General features: G+C 37.5%; 1 non-coding gene across 1 annotated transcript; it reads right to left on the bottom strand.

The window, feature by feature from the left end:
• Positions 1-1,646: 1,646 nt before the first annotated feature.
• On the bottom strand, positions 1,647-1,779 carry LOC111763937 (small nucleolar RNA SNORA31). The gene has a single exon (XR_002796661.1). It is a non-coding gene; the product is annotated as a small nucleolar RNA SNORA31 (small nucleolar RNA).
• Positions 1,780-19,630: the final 17,851 nt, after the last annotated feature.

Below are 19,630 nucleotides of genomic sequence, written 5' to 3'. Positions count from 1 at the left end.
GGGGAGCCCCATGCACAAAAAGTGCACCCCATAAGGAGAGTCACCCCATGTGAAAGAAAGGCCAGGTTGCCCAGGAGTGGCACCACACACACACAGAGCTGATGCAGCAAGATGACGCAACAAAAAAAGACACAGATTCCTGGTGCCACTGACAAGAATACAAGTGGACACAGAAGAACACACAGCAAATGGACACAGAGAGCAGACAACTGGGGGAGTGACCAAGATTTTAGAATTCCATGTACATGCATCCCTGACAAACCCACTCAAGTAGGTCGTAGATTTCCAATTGGTTCTCTTGTTATGCAGTGTCTTTGAGAGAAATTCCCTCCCCCAAAACTCAGACAACTCTGAAAAGACATCAGTATGGCTTGCAATTCTATCCTTGCTTGAAGAAAGTTTCAAGAACTGATAATTAGAAATACTCAACCTGGCCTGTTTATTTAGACAGTCAAACTAGTACTGGGTCTTTTTCAAAGAATAAGATGCCTATCTCCTGCCAATTTATAATTTTCTCTTATACTGGCTGCCAGGAATCCTAGGAAGGCATCTTTGAGAAGCAGCTCCATTTTTCCCTGAAGAGTGACCACGAAGCAACCCTTGTTTGTGGTTTTGCAGGCTCACTGACTGCCCACAGTACTGCAAAGTGTTCTGGGCAGAGGCTGGTTCTGCCATATAATTTTTAGGTTTGACTGCCTTGATTCTGTGAAACAGGTCTAATTTTGTCGTGAATCAAAAATACCTTCAGAAAATGTCAACTGCAACTGAGTTTCCCAACATGAGAACTTGCCAAGAACTAGAGAGGTTACTGCCTGTGTAAAAAGAGAACAAAGCCCTTGAGACTCCCATGGCAGCATCTCAATCTTGTTAAAGATTGAAGTGATTGAAACCAAAGGAGAACTAAAGCATATTTTCATGTTCCCAGTGGTCTGATAAAATGGTCACAATACCACAAGGATGGCTGCAGGTCAAGAAGGACCTGATCATGACTTTTGATCAAATATATGTGATGCACTTAGTGCAGTGCCTTCTGGATAGGAAGTGGTTGATAAATGGAAGTTATAACCATCGAAAAGTTTTAACGCCAGCCCAAATCACATTGTCTGAATCTTAGATATGGCTGATGAGTACCATTTTTATTCACCACAAATGTAAAGCAAGTGCAGGAAGAGTTTTGCTGCCATTATCTTTAACTTAAAGAATTGCTTTGGGCAATCCTTTCTCCCCACCTCCTTTCTATTGGTAATGATGCGCTATTACTCAAAAATGCCATCATTGGTAAGGCTTAATTTGGGAAATGTAGTGGTAAGCTTATAAAGAGAGGGTTCAAGCAATAGGCTCTGGGGTTGAATGAGATGGTATCTTTTCCAAGTCCATAGTTCTGATTCTAAGTCAAATGGAAGTGCTTGGCCGGAATGTGGCAATTTCTGATGGTGGAGACAAGGAATATTACCTCCTCAATCTCAGTGACCCAAGGACCTGGGTCATAGTCCAAAATGACAGAATAAACTATTCAAACCCTGTACATCCCAGCTTCCTCACTTCAAAACAGTTTTACTTTCTAAAAAATTTTGCTTTTTTTTCCCCTGCAGTTTTTTATTTCTGAGCTGGAAAGATTATTTCCCCTTCCCCATGTTTTTAGAATTTCCTGTATTCCCCCATTCAATCTTGGCTGCCACAACCTGATAGATAGAAAGCACGAGGACCTTCTTTTTCTTGCGTCTATAGTGGAAACCTTAGCAGCAGGCGTTAACTGCTCCAGGTCTGTCAGAGACACATCAATTTTGATTTTGTGAAGACTAATCTAAATTCTAAATAAAACTCCTTGAGTTCCTTAGAGATAAACACTATACAAATAAAAGGCACAGCACACCTGACATTTTTAAATATATTTTTGACCCTTGTATATTTTGCTATATGAATTCTGGACATTCTATGAATCTGTATACCATGAGTCTTTTATGTGCATAAGCTTATTATCTCCTCTACCCTGTCACCTCCACCAGCCCTTTCTTCTCTTGTTGACCACCCATTATGTCATCTCTCCTAAAATTGCCATGTGCAGGCTCCTTCCAGTAGCATACCCTATAAAGGTCTCCCTTTTGTCCATTCTTGAATACACTCAGTTACCTTTAAATGATTTAGGTACTTAATTTTAAATAGATGGCAATATATCCCAGAACAACATTAGCTTTAAATCGTTTTCTTTTTTCCTGAATAGCAGTCCAAAATCCAAAAGGTTTTTTTGAGGCTCACACATACACAATGTTATTTACTTCTGTCCCATAAAACAACACTTTGGCATTGGATTCCTGAGCATGCCAGGCAAAGCTATATTTGGTAGATAACCATGTAAGACAGATAGTGAAAGGGCATGCTCTTTCCTGTCTAATTTGGAGCTCTGGATTATCCTGCCTAATTGGCTAGAAAGCATGGATAGCATTAGAGGAACTGGCAAGTGCTATACATGGTAAAGAATGCATTTCTGATAATATTACAGTTAGGTTTGGACCAAGGCCAAGAGCCACTCTGGCAGATTAAAGTCACTTTCCTAACACTTTTCTTTTACAAGGAGATTCATGATAAGGAAACATAAGCAAGATATCTCAAGTCAAATAATCACAGCACCCCACTTCCTCACCCCATTCTTCCACCTCTTTCCAAGAGTGAAGAAATATTCCCAGGCAATAAGCCACAACATCGTTTTTACTTCAGTTTCTTTTCTGATAATTTTTACTAAGAAAGATTGTTTCAAGGGGCTTAGAAATTTGGAGTCAACTTTTGGAAGATTTTTTTTAAAGATTTGAATACTAGCAAAATTTTATCTGGTTTTATGCAATTCCTCTCCTAATATTAAAGTCTTTTTAAAGAAAATTTTATTTTTAAAAAATTATTAATTAAATGAAAGCCTGCACAATATAAGTAATAACAATGCTCAATTTAAATTAGTTTCAGGAAATGGACTGATAAATAGAGAAATAGATGGATAGGTAGAATAAGGTAAAAGTGCCAAAATGTCAAAATTGGTGAATCTGTGTAGCTGAGGGTTGGGTAAGGTTATGTTGGAGTTCTATGTGTGGGGTTTGCATTATTTTTGTCACTATCCTGTAAGTTTGAAAGTTGTTAAAAATAAAAAGATTTTTTAAAAGAGTAGTTTAAAGGAAAAGAAATGAAAATAAAGTTTTCTATGTATTATTTTGTTTTGTTGCAAAATATGCTCAAAATTTGTATTTGCCAAAGCCAATGAGAAAAAAAGTCTCCAATTTTTTAGCCTGATTTTATATTCTACTTTAGCCAGAACTAAGGGGGAAGCCATGACCTATATCAATAACAGACTCACAAAGAAGTAGAGCTGGATATTAAATTAGAAGTCACTTGAACAGCAATGCTAAACACCCCTAGAAGAAGTCCAGTAAGGCGGCTTAGCACTCAGGCTCTAGTATCAGTCGGTACTTCCTTGGATGCTCACTAGACATGTGATGATGAGCAAACTGCATACCTGCTGTAGGCCTTAGCTTCCTCATCAGTAATATGGAGCTAATAACCATGCACATCTCCTAAGGGTTGTTAGGAATCAACAAGTTAGCAAATATAAAACACTGGTACAGAGTGGCAACAGGATTGATATTAGATATCACTATTACTCCAAGAGTCAGGACTGAAGGACGAACCAGAGTAAGGGAGTCAAGTCAGTAGTTATCTCTTCTTATCTTCCTACAAGAGTTATCAATGAAGTAATGGAAATATTATTCAAAACATACAGTCCAGGAAAATCTCTAGTATATCAAAAACTTGATGTAAACCACAGCTTCACTACGTATTAGAAAAACAGTAGGTCTAGTCAGTATAAACACATGGACTTTTGAGCCAGAATGTCTAGGTTCAAAAATCTATCTCCAACCCTTTCTAACTAGGTAATCTGAAGCAAGTTATATAATTTCTTCATCCCTCATTTTCCATCTCTGTAAAAGCAGACCATTAATAGTATGTGTCCCATGGGCTTGTTGCGAATATTAATTGAGTTCATCTCTGGAAAGCACCTTGTACAATGTCTGTGCCAGTGTCATAAAGTATTAGCTATTATTATTATATTACAGGACCATCTTGCATACCATCCAAGATATTTTTTGTAATGGTAGGAAAAAAAAAAACTTGTAGTAATAATTTTACCTCTAACATTATCCAGAATTACAGACGCTGACAATAGGATTATGCATAGGTACCAATGTATAAACCTATTGCTCCAATTCTATTCCTAAGAACAATTCAAAATAGATATTTTTGCACAATGGGGTTTAAAACAAACAAGCAAAAAGTCTGATTCTAAAAAGCACTTGATGACTCAAAGAAAATTGTAGAAATAAAATTTGACCTGCCCAGACCTTTGGAGTTAGTGCTTGTCAAGATCTCCTAGCCCTGCCTCAACTTCTGACAGATTTGGTAATATATAGGAAGGACCTTCTATTTGCTAGAATTTTAATCACCTTTTTAATTTTTGTTGTTGTGAAACCCTACCATTTTAGGGCATGGGGGAAGTGATAAGCTGGTCCAGTCATTTCACAAATAAGGAAACAGATCTAGAAAGAGAAAGTGACTAGCCAACACATAGCTAATGAATCCTGAAGACCATGGAGGATAATAATTTAAGAACATCAGCCTTCTATCTTCAGTCATCAGAGAGAGTTCCAGCTTCACATTCTAAATCTGATTAACTAGATCCATATTTTATAAATAAGAAACTTAAATAGTAGCCATATTTCACATGGTTGAAGTTCAAATTACTTCAGATGAAAGTAATATATCTTTTTGGATATCAGACTCTTGCTAAAATATTAATGTACTTTAAAATTCCTGTTACCAAGAACATAAACAGTACATTGGGTTTGATCAGTTGATGAAAAATTCATCTCAAAGGGTTAATGTTTCATGTTTCAGGGCATAAGAGAACTATATAAAAAGCAATTTATTAAATCTTACCCTGGTTCTGAAAGAATCTGTTTCTGTGGTCTGGATGCCTAGCTTACTCACAGAGGCTGGTCGCTCCTTGTAGGACCGCCCTTACAAGCTAGAGACTCTCCTGAAGATAATCCTGATGATATCACACCTTACGTATTCATCATGATTCAGATGTGCAAACCATAGCTTTCTTTTTTTTTTTTTACATAAGGTCAAAGTTGAGTTGATCATGTCCCTTAGCTCATGACACACCATCATACAACCTCACAAAGTTATATCATGTTTTATGTTTTATATTATTTTATTATTTTCCCTTTATCATCTCATTCTAACTCCCCATTCCTCTACATACTAGAGGCACCCACGCTAATGTTTATAAAGCATAAATGTATATAGGTATGTTTGTATTCTTGAAAAATACGTTTGTGTTACATACTTTGTGTTGTAATTTGTATACTTGTAATTGTATTATGAAATCTTTTTTTAAAATGCATCAATGTTTTGAGATTTATATATGTTGCTCTATGTGCATCTAGATAATTAATTCTGAATAGTGCAAAAAATTTCAGTACATATTTACACCCCACAATTGATTAATCCATTTCCCCAGTGATAGACACCCCAATTGACTCCAAATTTCTACCACCCCAAATTGGGCATCAATAAACATGCATGTTCCCTTTTAGTCTGTGGGTCAGTAGCTCTAGGGTATATACCAGGAATGGGAATAATGGGTCTTAGGGTATATGACTGAATTTCTCTAAGCATTTCAAGATAATGCCCCAGAAGAGCTGTACCATTTTTTTACTTCCACTAACAGTGAAAGTTTCCCCACTTTCTCATCAGCAGTTGGTATTATCTGATTTGCTGGTTTTTATCTGTCTAATGAGTGGTACAGTGTTATTTTCCTATTGTTCAAATTTGCATTTCTCTGAATACTACAAAGGTTGAGGATCTTTTTTAGACAGTTTTATTGGATGATCTTACCATAAAAAAGAATGCAATTCATTTTTTATAAGTTTATCTTGTATCTGGCTAAATTTTCATATGAGTTCAAAGAATTTAATCGATTCTTGTGTGTTCTATGGGCATTATTATATCATTTGAAAATAATGGCAGTTGTGTCTCCTCTCCACGGATCTTATTTTATTGCATTGACATTTTGTATTCCCAATCTTAAGGGGGATGTTTCTAAAGATTTTTACTTTAATGTGTTATTTACTGTAGTGTTACTAGATAACCATAGCAAGTTTAAAAGTTACCTATATCTCACTTCATGAGATTTTATCATACACGGATGTTGAACTTTTTCAAATACTTGTTTTGTATCTATTGCTTATGCAATATGCCATTTTATTTCAAATTTCTATTCATCACATTCCCATTTCATTTCTTCTCCTTTGCTACCTTCCACTGAATAGATCAAAATTTCTTCTCCTTCAATAGACATATTTCTCAGACACCTTCCATCTGGCCCCTTCTCCTCCTCCCTCCTCCCCCAACAAAACCTCCACCTTGTCGATTTCATATTTTAATTCTGATTACTTATGAACATGTTTCTTGCCTTCCTTTCTTTTCATTTTTAATCCTCATTTAGACAATGAAAATTCTGTTAATTTATTATGTATCTATCCTTGCTTCCTAAATCCCACTGTTTCCTCCTATATTTATTTTTCTCCTAATAGAGTACTTTTCACAAAAATGATTTCATAGAAAGTCTTTGTGAATAAATTTTCTAAGGATTTATGAGGCCAAGAATATTTTTCTTTTACCCTCAAATTTAAATGATGGTTTAGCGTGATATAAAGGTATGGCTTTAAATCCTTTTCCTTCAACACTTTGAAAATACTACTCCATTGTCTTCTTGCAACTGCTGAGGAGTCCAGAGTCAGTCTGATTCTTATCTTTTATAAGTGACCTGCTTTTCCTCTCTAGAAAATTTTAGAATTTTTTTCTGTCTTTGATTTTCTTAAATTTCATTAAATTCTCAGCAGGGTGGGTTTTTTCTTATATATCTTGTTTGTGTCCAGACTTGTGAAATATCTGAGATTTTACCCTACTTACAAGCTAACAAGTTAGCCTGCCAGAGTTTCATGAATGCTGGCAGAATATATAGGACTCTTGGGTCAGAGATGAAAGATAGCAGTTTCCAGAATGTCAGCATTTTTATACCAGTTTTCCAATCCTTGATTTCCACAGAGCAACACAAAGACAACCAGATGACCACTTCACATACAGTGAGTTGTGTTACAGGAGAGGAACCTTAGACTGAACTTAAGGAACCTGATGCTTCTTCATGGACATTAAGTATGTCTTTCCTTTGCTATTGAAAGCGATATTATCTTTATTATACAAAACAGTCAGCGGTACTGCTTTCTGCTCTGAAGGAGTACACTATCTATCTTCCAAAGCTCTTGCTATACAGACATCCTTGACTCACTCACAAGACAGGCAGAAATGCAAGAGACCCATGGAGAATTGTCTCCCAACAGTTGGCCACTTTATAAGTCCTTTCTTTCTGTCTAAGATCTTCCATCTTTGTTTAACTATGTGAAGTTTTCATCATTTCTTCAAACATTTTTTTTCTCTGAGTTTAACTTATCCATCTGTGACTCCTAATATATAGGTGCTAATACTTATACCTCTAATTTCTATATTGGCTAACTTTTCTCTTTCTCTCTTCATTTACATCCCTTCCTAATGCCCTCTGGGAGAGTTCCTCAACCTGACATTTCAGCTCACCAATCCAATGTGTTCTTCTTTCCATTTTTGAGTTCTTATTCTAACTATTATGCTTTTAAGATCCAATACTTCCAATTAGTTCTTCTTAACTCTTCTGCTTAGTATTTCAAATAGCTTTCCTGATTGCTTCCCCCCCCCCCCCATAATTAAGATTTAATTAGGCCAGAGAATGCTGGCTTTTTTTGTTTGTTTGTTTTTCCCTCATTGCTTTGGGCATATTTAGAACGCTTATTTTAAATTCTTGCTCTGTCTGGCCAAGACCTATTCTGGTCCAACAGGTCTTTCAAATGTTTGAACCTCCTCCTTTTGGTTCATGAGGATTACCAGATCCTTTACATGCCGTGCGCAGGCCCCAGGCAACTAGAAATTCAACCTCAGGACCATTTAGGTAGACTCTTCTCTCACAATAATGTTCTACTATGTCCATGTCATGCAGGGCCATTCTGATCTCAGAACTTCTCATATGGGCTTTCAGTCTCCTCTCAGGAGAGGGGTAGAGGGGTTCTCCTAAAACCTTTCTGGATGTTTCTATCCACCTTATGGGACTTTTCATCACAATGCATGGAACCAGTATGCTCCTGCTAAGTTCTTGCCCTTCTCACGTCTTTCTCTCCTACCCACCTGCCTCCTAGAATTTAAATGTTTTAAACTTCTAGTTTTTGAATGACAAGACCTGTCTCTCTTCTTAACACCCCTTACACACACACACTACACACACACACACACACACAATATAGATGGCATTCTCCCAATCTTTTCCCAGGGCAATGATGGAGGGAAGGTGGCAGGGGGAAAACTAGTTTACTAAAGAGAAAATTTACTGGGGAATTTTGAAAGATTATCACCATGCACTTACTAAAGTACAAATACCACTTTAACCATTCCAAAGCACATTTAGTGATCATATGATACTCTCAAAAAACTAGATAGAGAAGTTTTTACAATTTGTAGACATAAATAGAAACCAAGTTTGAGAAAAAAGAAAGAATCGTGTGCACTTATATGCCAGATAATCTAAAGATACCCAATTTAGGAGAATTCAAGTGTCTTTTATAGTTTTCCCCAAGTATATCAGGGACTCTTTCTAGAACAGCAAAATGTCTCCATTTTCTCTTTGTAGATCTGGTCATCCAAGGCAACAGGAGATTCTGGCACAAAAATGAACGCTGCTTTGTCTCTGCTTCGCAGCAAGAAACTGTGATTGCTTTTAAGCACTTGCAAGAAACTCTGAGATTTTATTCCATTGTTGGCAATTCTTTTACAAACAGAAAATATCTAAAAATATGGTAATTATTGTTATATTTAGCAACCAAACAGGCAGCTGTTGATTTTTCTGGCTATATAATGTTTATTAAATATGGCACAAATCGTGGATTTGATTAGTTATGTATAATGACAGTTTTAAATGTTTTAATTCTCTAGAATAGTCTATAAACACAGTTTATTTTAATCATGTAATTACACCCAAATATCAGTGATTTAAGCTTTAAAATTTTGCTTTTTAAAATCTGGAAAGCAACATATTATTGCACCAATTTATGAAAGAAAAAAAGAAGATGAAATCAGTTTGGGGAATACTTTTTTATATCTTATGTGAACATTTTCTGCCAAGTGGTCAACAAATACCATCCCTACTTGAAGGCAGTCAGTTTGGGTTGGTGTAAAGAGACAGACCTGGTTGAATCCTGGCTCTATAACCTATCAGTTCTGTGGCTTTAAGCAAATAATTTAATCCCTGATTCTCAGTTTTCTCATCTATAATATGGGATAATGATATCTACGCTGAAGGGTTAGTATAAGGATTAAATGAAATCATGCATGTACAATGTCTGGTATTTACTAAGCACTCAAAAAGTCTAGTTTTCTTCTTTTTCCTTCCCTTAAAAGAATGAACACAGTGTCATCATGAAAACCATCGGTGGTCCTCCAGAAACCCTATGGTAAAAACACTGCATATATAGGAATATTCCATCTTTGTAATGAATGACAGAAACAGGCATTTGCATATATTGTCCAAACATATGGCTTGGTTTTATATTTTGTACACAGTAGGAATCCAGTAGGAGAAAGATGCATCACCAACCAAATGTAAACTCTACGTGAACCTAGAGCATACACAATTAACACAACAGTGACACAATAGCGAATGTCATTCCGTTGAATTGCTGCAATCAAATAAAAAATATATTTGGGGCACAGTCATATTCCTCTTTACTCTCTGGGTATTTCTTGCTTGCACAAAGAATCCTTTGAAGTCGAGGTGAGCATCTCATATGGATGAGATACCTAGAGATAAATAGGGGGGAAATAGGCCTGAGTAATTTTTTAAAAGTCATGAGCAGGTATTTAAGGCAGACAATGTTTCTGATAGAGCTGAGAACTGTTTTGTACAGTCAACCAAAAAGCAAAACCCAAAGACCTTATGCAACTCCCATTTATCAGCAGGCAGGTTTTCTACATGCGGCGCTTCCTTATACAAGCATATTAAAATGTTTCAGAATTGCTTTTCTCCACAATTTATACAAGGAATCCCTGAATTTAATATTGCAGCCATTTCTCCTCTTTCTAGAAATAAAACCTACTCTCTGTATATTGAATAGTCCAAAATGCCATTTCACGTTTATTCTAAGAAAGTAGGAACAGACAAATCCAAGATGGTAATTAGCTAAAATAAAAGCTTCCCTCAGCTGTTGTCCACACCCTGCTCTGCTCCAGAGAGCACAGGCAGAACAGGCTCAGGAAGAAAGACTATGGAACTTAAGCTGGACTTAAAATAGTACGCAGCAGCATTCAAGCTTTTCTTTCCCTCCAGACCAGAAAGCAGTTGGCAAGGATGGCAACCCAAATTCAAGTTATAGTCAAGTACAAAGTATTTATTGGAGGGCCTTATAACATACACATGCTATTAGGTCCCTACAGGACCTTATTAAAGAATGATGAGCCATGAAGTCTACATTCACAATACCACCAGTTTTCCCCATTGGGCTGTCTTTCTTCAACTTTACATCTCCAGGAAGGTGGGTAGGAAGCTTATTGCAAACCTGCCTTGAACAACCTATAGCTTCCCAACCAAATCCATGCTGGATAGTCTTACAGCTACAGGCAACATTTTAGGTAGTATCTGATGAACTGGGTTCCCCTCTAATATATAAGCCAACTGTTTCTCAATCTAGGATCCGGGAGATCATGGCGCTTATAACAAAATAGAGGCTATGACATAAAATGGGTATGAGGACAGGATAGCTGCCATGGCTAGAAGATATAGATCTGTAAAAAGAAGGAGTAACCATGGATGAGGAAGAAAAAGCAAGAGATTAAAAGATATTGTCACAGTGAGTATTCCTGAGGGAGAAATTTTCCCTTTAAATAAGAGTTTGCAAATTTTTCCTTTCTTTCAAGGCTAAAGAGAAAGAATTACAGCTACATTTATTAGGTACTACCATATGCCAGTTATCATTCTAAAATGCACCGCATGTTTTAATTTATTTAATCCCCACAACAATGCTATGAGACAGACATCACTATTATCATGACCCTTTTACATATGAGGAAACTGAGGCACAAAATGACAGTAAATGGTAGAGCCAAGATAAAGACTCAGATAGTCACTTGCTTCACCATTTCTCATACTGCTTTTCAGTAGATAAAGCAAAGATCCCATAGTTCTCAGTTTGTGGCATGTCACTGTAGTATGTGCAATGTCTTGGAAGCAAGGACCTCAGTGTAACATAGTGATCCTCTCTAATATCTCAGCCTCTAAACATCACCACACACAGAAGGAACAGTTCTCTTTCAGGCCTGGATGGACCTAAAATGTAGTTTATGACAATGCCCTATTTGGTCCTTTCTGTTTGACCTGCTAGTAAGACCCTATAAAGCTTCCTGGTGAAAGGAAAGCTTCCTTAATGAGAAATTCCCCATAAGGACAAGCCTGTCATTCTTGCAGCCCAGAGTGACATAGAAAATTCATAAAGAGGAGCCTTCAGGCAAAAAAATAATATTCACAGTCATCCTTTTGTAAAATCATACAGATTTATTCATTTCAACAGGTGAGGCAATGACAATTTCCTTTTACTGATGAATGGAATTGGAACATAATGAGAGAAACACAATGAGAGTTCAATTGGTCAGACCTCTAACCATTCAGCTAGCCCCCACACTACTGTCCTCAAACAGCCTAAACAATGCATTTTAAAAATAATCATCAGGAAGTGGACTTGGCCCAGTGGTTAGAGCGTCAGTCTAGCACATGGGAGGTCTGCGGTTCAAACCCCGGGCCTCCTTGACCTGTGTGGAGCTGGCCCATGCGCAGTGCTGATGCACCCAAGGAGTGCCGTGCCACGCAGGGGTGTCCCCACGTAGGGAAGTTCCACACGCAAGGAGTGCACTCCATAAGGAGAGCCGCCCAGCGCAAAAGAAAGTGCAGCCTGCCCAGGAATGGTGCCACACACACACGGATAGCTGACACAACAAGATGACGCAACAAAAAGAAACAAAGATTCCCATGCCGCTGACAACAACAGAAGCGGACAAAGAAGAAGACACAGCAAATAGACACAGAGAACAGACAACCGGGGTGGGGGGATGGGGAGAAAAATAAATAAATCTTTAAAAATAAAAAATCATCATCACTGGACCAGAAGTATAAAATAATTATGAGTCGGAAAAAATGCATTGTTTTTTTTAAATAATGGTCAGACATCGTAGTGTAAATAATAACAGGGTCTTAGATTCTAAAGCAGGGGTCAGAGCAAACTATAGCCCTTACCCAAAAAATCTCTCACTGTGTGTTTTTGTATGTCCAAGAGCTTAGAAATTTTTTTGCATTTTTAAATGGTTGAAAAACCAATCAAAAGAAGAATACCATAGAAAAACTCTATGAAATTCAAATATCAGTGTCTATACATAAAGTTTTATTGAAACACAGTCACACGTATTCATTTACTTATTGTCTATGGCCACTTTAGACTGAAATACTTACTAGTGGCTTTTGACAGAAAAAGTTTGCTGGCCACTTTCTAACTTCATAAATATATTGCCCTGGCAAATTTCTCACCATCTCACCATTGAATTGTAGTTTTAAATAATTAAAAAACAGTATAACACTTTGGGACCTAGTACAGTAATTAATTTCTGAAAACATATCAAAGATAAATAGACATTGCAGCCTACTACTCATTCTAATGATAAGTTGTGAGTCCTTAATTGTTTCAAGGGGCATGTTTTCTCTCACTCTAAAATGATGTATGACTGATACAAACCAGGACATTTCTTCAAACGTCTGAGTGAAGTAAAGCAGAAAACATCCCTTGCATATGTATATTCACTTGGCAGGAACATTTTGCTGCTAAGCTTGAAACCAAAACAATTAAAAGCAGTAAAGACAGAGAACATAGGCTTCTGTTCCTACCTCTTGCTTTTCCCAGAAGCCTCAAATTCACAGAAAGTTTTTGTGCAGCTTTTTATTAAGCATTTCAAAAGGAAATGGGGCATGGTCTTTCTTCTGGAACTATGTGGTTTGTTGCTGGTGTTTCTGACTCCCCTTTGACGGTGGCTGAGTATTGTGTTTATATTTCTCTTTAAAAGGAGTGATCTGTCACAGGTCTTGACTGCCCTGTACTCCTTGTTTATAATGTGTATTCAGCACATATTTGTAATGTCTTGCAGTGTGCAGAACCAATCTTACTCTCATCTGTGCTGCTCCCCAAACAATGCCTCTAGAATACTGCCAAATCTGGCATTGTCATTGCCTTCAAATGTTGCTCCCTAAGAAAAGGCTTTGGAGAAAGACACAAAACAGATTTACCGTTATTGTAATTTGGCATCTTTGAGGAGTTCGTAAATGTGCTGTAATAAATTAAGTATGTTATCTCTCTAAGTTATATTAAAAATGCATTGGTATTCAATACTAAACTAAGCAGCAGCTCCTTCATGTGTGGTATTGGCAGGACAGAAGCCCCATGACTGAGAGCCTGGGAGTCTGTGAACCAGTCCCAGGTCCTCTGAGTACCCACTTTATGAACGGGGGCATTGGAAAAAATGTTCTACTCTTATGTCAAATTCACATTACTCAAATATGTGTTAAAGTTTTGCAGAATTCTATGGAGACATCTGCCTCATGATTTTAATCAGGAAATTATTCATGACTCATAGATTCCCAAAGACTCCTTTAAACAAGTTTGGGAAACTGCTGAAGCTTAATAAACATCTTTAAGAGCTGTTCTAAAACACAGTTACAGTCTAATGCAGTATTTTTCCCAAATAAAATGAAAAATTTTGTCTCTGACTCTTATTCAACAACTTCCAGAGATATTATTTACTTTAGGCCAGAAATATATGAGTTGATTCTTCTAAGCAATTTTAAAAGAAATAGTCCCACAAGAATCTATTCAGCCAGCAAAATTTTTCATTGGTTCTACTGAGTTACCAAAGCCAGTGTTTGCCTTCGGTCGTCATTACCAACTCTATCTGAGTCAAAGAAGAGAAGCACTTTCTACACGAAATCAGAATTTTGTTAAAAATCCAGCCAAAGGGAATTTAAAAGAAGAAGAAGAAGAAGAAGCAGTGCATATTTAATTAAACCTAGGCTTGTTGCCTGATTTTCATTAGGCCTCTGCCTGATTCCGATTTGGCCCACTCTAAGTCCTTCTAGGCCACTGGGCACTAAGGCTAGTGCTTATTTTCATGGCTGTTTCAATTCATCAAGAAAATGCTTTGAATGATGAAAGAAACTCCACATTTTTTCACCTGTTGTTCTTTCTTGTGTGCCTGTCACTTCACTAGCCAAACTTGCTTCAAGCCAAACCAAATGCTTTCCAAACCTCTACAGTATGCCTTTGAAGATCTTAAGTATTTTCTTATGGTGACCAGTATAGCTTCCAAATAAGGAATAAAAAAAAAACATAGTTCTTGAGTTATTATTTTTTTTAAATACCAGAAATGCAAAAACACATTCCAGTATGTGCATGAAAGCAAAATTCCTCTTCCCTAAGTTTAGATGTTTTGAGCCAAATACACCTGATGTTCATTACCACACCCACAGCACATTGCTTATGGATGACAAAGATCTTGCAAAGACCATATGCTGTTTTTATTCTTGCCATTTCACGGCTTTTCCCAGGCTCACTAGAAATAGTATTTTATAAAACCAGCCCACTGATTCTCGTCTTACTATGCTGATGAAATTCAGTTTACTATTTACTTGCTTAGCAATACGCAGCTCTCCTTATTTCCAACAGCACACCTATTAGGATCCTAGTCTATCACCACGAACTTCAAGTTTTGGCTTTCATCACAGGAACAGGAATTTGCCAAGAAGGGAAAACACAGCTCTACCTTCAAGCTAAAAATAGTTTTGTCTTCTAGACAATCTTTACATTCACATGACTCCAACAAAACTTGCCTCAAACAATTTATAAAGGAGATAAAAGCAGTATACCACAGACCCTAGTTTCAGGTACTGGCTTACTTGAAAGAAATGCAAACAAGCAAAAGGTGATGAAGAAAATCAGAAAAGACAATCCATTTGCTATAAGGGGAAATGAAGCCTCACTAATCTGTCATTACTCTTTGAGGGCATCAAAATAGACAGGAGGGGAGGGGAGATGAGTGAAGGGAAAGGGAGGGGAGGGGAGGGAAAGGAAAAGAAAATACCCACTGGACAGAGAGAATATACGTAAATTTCCAGAAACTTTTTGCTAGAGTCTACACAAAAACGTTATTTTAAAAGTTGTTATGAAGGTTACTCCAAAAGTTTAATCTTAGAAAATCAACTGAAAAACAAGATGGATCTTATTTAAACATTATCTCCTTTAATACTCTCAGCAGCATACAATATCTCAATTTTACAAGAGAACCTGAGATTCAGAGATGTTAAGTAACTTGTCCAAAGACTGCTAGCAAATGATACTAAATTGAGAATAGCTTGTTAAAATACTATTCATCAGAAAATTTTTTTCTCTGAAGTTTTCACTGTGATTGTCATTTGGATATCTATAAATGCTTTTTTCATCACATGAATTTATTTCTGTAAGGCATAGCAAATAAGAAAAGAGTAATGACATCCTCGTCCCAGAACTAAAAATTTATCATAGATCAGTTCTCTAATTTTCACACACTCTTGATATTCATCAAATGTGAACAAAATTAAGTCATTCAATGAATATTTATCAAGTACCTACCATGAACCAGGCAGTAGGTCTATCCTAAACTTGATAGGTAGAAAGGAATAAAAGAATTTGTTCTTATCGTCCAGAATGATTCATCTGTAAATGAAGTTTGTCCACTCTTCATCAACCTATGGGACCAAAAGAGGTTGTATTAATCAATTAACCCACATTCCACGCTTTCCTCTTGAACTCATCAAGACACACCCATCCCAATCAAGTATTACCCAAGTAACTCTGGGAGGTCCCTGGGTACATCTCACCTGGACTAAGGAACAAGCCCTGTCACGCACCAAGTGACTTCCAATTCCCCTTACCCTTTTCCACCCCTCTCCATGGGCACAGTTGGACCTGGAAGCAAAGGTTTCTCTCTCCCTCTCTTTCTCTCTATTGTATTATACTCTGTTAGAGGGGACCCCAAGTATCTTAATTGCATACCCTGTGTCCAGCAGAGTTTTAACAAAATGAACGTTTCAGTTTTCACTTTCAAGTTTCCCCTCAACTCCCTGAAGGACTGAGACATAACCTAAAGAGACAAATGTGAGTCATAGACAAAATGCTATTCTCAGAATGGCCCCTCTTCTCTGATGAGTAAGGCTTTATTACTGGATGAAGTTGTCACGTCAGGCTTTCTCATCTTTTATAGTAATTACCTCCTGGCATGATCTTCAGTCCTTTTTTCAAAAAGACTTCTGACAGGCTCTGCCCACCAGTAATTTCAACATGCCCAGAACATGGCTGAACCTCAGTGGAAGACACTGCCTAGGCTATGCCTGTGTTCAAGCACACCCCACACACATGCCCCTTGGTAGGAAATAGTCACCTTGTACGGGGGGTGTGGGGGAGTGCAAAATATGGAGTTAAGTTATCCCTGCCTTCTCATATGGCTTACTTGGGAAATTTGGGGCACAGACAGTATAAGAAGTACTTTGAGGGCAGCTAGACGCCCAGGAGACAATGATCTGGATCAATCCAAGAATAACCATTCTAGAGCCATTGTGCAAGAATGAACTGAGTTCTGGCAGGATGGCTTTAAAATGAGGATTTGGAGCATAAGTAGGATCTTATTAGAGCCACAGAGAGTCCAAAACAAATAAAGATCTGTTTTTATGATCCCCAAAAGACTGAGTTTTAACTTTAGAGAACATAAGTCCAGCTTCTCCTTCTGAAAATTAGAGTCTTCTGTAGCAGACAGTTGGTGCTTTACCCATGTTCTTTTGATTCCCTCCTGTAGGTCTGGTTGCCTTTAGCTTTGGTAGATGGTTCTCTTAACAAGCTAATGGCTTCCTACCTCAAGCAACTGTGTCTCTTTGTATGGGGAATGCCTCTGACTGCAAGACAGGGGCCAGATGTGATGGGCAGTTACTGCCTCTAGGAGCAATCTTCGACCCATGAGGGCAGAAGATAGTGAATAAGTCTTCCATATTCCTTGCCCTGTGTTGGAATTGCACAATCTCTTAGCGGATCCCTGGCAGGACTGTGTTCCAGGTGAATCACAGTGGTAACCCCTCCTGAATGCATTTTAACTTTCCTGCCATCTCTGTCTCATCTCCCCTCTCCCTCAAGTGCTTCCTGGAATCATGCCAAAATAAACCCCTTGCCCCCAAATTCTTGTCTCAGGATCTGATTTGGGGAAAAGCCAAATTAAGATTCATCTTCATTCAGATAAGAATTCTGTCAAACGAAAAGTCACCCACTGTGACAGTTTGAATTTTGTGAATCCCAAAAAAAGTTTATGTTCTTAAAAATTAATCTCTATGGGTGTGGGGTCCTTTGATTGCACTAAATTCAGTTAAAGGGTCTTTGATCGGATTATTTTATAAGATCACTTTAGGGCTTTGGATTGGACTACATACATCAGTGAGGCACGAGCCACTTTGGCATTCTGCCTTCTTTCTGGGTCTGATAACCAGAGACGCACAGAGAAAGGAAGCTGCCATATTCGATCCTGCCATGTAGAGGATCCATGAGAAAGGTACCAGAGTCTGGAACCAGCAGAGCACAGAGGCATGGCAAAGGGGCTGGGCCCACAGAGCAGCTCAAGGTTGAGGAGATGAGTCCTGCCATCTACCTGATCCCCATGTGGCAGGACACCAGGATCAACAGTAGCAGACTTTGGTATGAAAGTATCTCTGATGGTGCCTCTGTATGGAGTTTTCACAGCCTTGGAACTGTAAGATTTTACTCCAAATAAAGCCCCTTTATAAAAGCCAACACATTTTCTGCTACTTTGCATCAGCAGCCCTGTGGCAAAATAAAACACTCACTATATTTATGCATAAGGGATAAAAAGGAATTATCTCTCTCTTTCTCAGTTTTATCCTCAATCTCAGGGAGGTATGATATAGAATCCTCCACCTGAAGCAGGAAAAAGAGGGACCTGTAAAGTCAGTACCTGAGAGGTTCCTAATCATTCTGGACAGAAAACATATAGGAACCCAGCTCTGGCATTATATCTTTCTTTAATTGCATCATCTCCTAAGGAAATCACTCCAAAGAAAACCTTTCGTATCATCAAAATCTGTGTTAAATATGTCTGTTTTACCAGGTGGCAGATACAATTCAATTAAATGCCTTGATAAGCAAGTATCTAGAATATGGTCTTTATTGTGTTGGTGAAAGAACTGAAAGAAGTACATGCCACAATCACTACAATCAAGTGAGGAGACAGGTCATCTGTGAAGGAAAATTAGCCAATAAAAGGTGGGTTAAAAGCCAAAGCTAAATTTAATACACAGATTTTATGCAAAAGCTAAAGAAGGCAGGTAAAACTAATGGAAAAAGATGGCCCTGGGAGGATTAGAAAAATTCAGAGTAATAGTAGACAGGAAGTAAAATGACCCTGGCACACTTGGAGATTATCTAGCCTGAGGAGAATAGAAGGCTTATGTGGACAGATAAAAGTCTTAGGTAGGGTAGGACTTGAGTATAGAAGGCTGTAAATGTCAGATAAAGGAGTAAATCAAGTAAAAAGAGACAGGTGAAACTTATAATGGGTGAGTATAAAGAAAGCTTGTGTATCATAAAATTTCATGATGCCAATATTACTTGAGAAATGGATCTTGGATCATCACATGCCATTCCATTAAGGCAAGATTAAATACAACTGCAAACAAAAGTTTCACAAAACAATGTGCATCACTCGGAAGGGCATTACAAACAAATCTGAGAATGCAATTTTACTTTTCAAACTCAAACCATAGCACATTGAAAGCTCACTACAAATTTACAATAATCAATAAAGTGTGGTACTGGCAAGAGTCTAGACAAAGAGATTCATGGAATAGAACTGAGAGCCCATAAATAAACATCTATGACCAATCGGTTTTAAATAAGGGTGCCAAGACCAGTCCATGGTGAAAGAACGGGCTGTTCAACAAACGGTTCTGGAAGAACTGGATATCCACATGCAAAAGAATGAAGTTGAATCCCTTCCTCAAAGTGTATCAAAGGCCTAAACATAAGAGATAAAACTCTTGAAAGAAAACAGAGATAAATTTCATGACCATGGGTCTGGCAATGATTTCTTAGACATGACACCAATAGCACAAGCAACAAAAGAAAAAATAGATAAACTGGACTTCATTAAAATTTAAAACTTTTGTACATCAAAGACATTATCAAGAAAGTGAAAAGACAACCTACAGAATGAAACAGTCTAGTATTCAAATACGTGAAGAATTCTTACAACTCAACAACAAAAAGACTAACAGCCTAATTTAAAAATGGGTAAAGGCATAGCCTAAAAAAGTTTTTTTAGTTAAAAA

The sequence above is a fragment of the Dasypus novemcinctus genome, chromosome 5 (assembly GCF_030445035.2).
Source record: "Dasypus novemcinctus isolate mDasNov1 chromosome 5, mDasNov1.1.hap2, whole genome shotgun sequence".
In the NCBI taxonomy this organism is placed as follows: Eukaryota; Metazoa; Chordata; class Mammalia; order Cingulata; family Dasypodidae; genus Dasypus; species Dasypus novemcinctus.
This window is presented reverse-complemented; position numbering and strand designations above follow the sequence as displayed.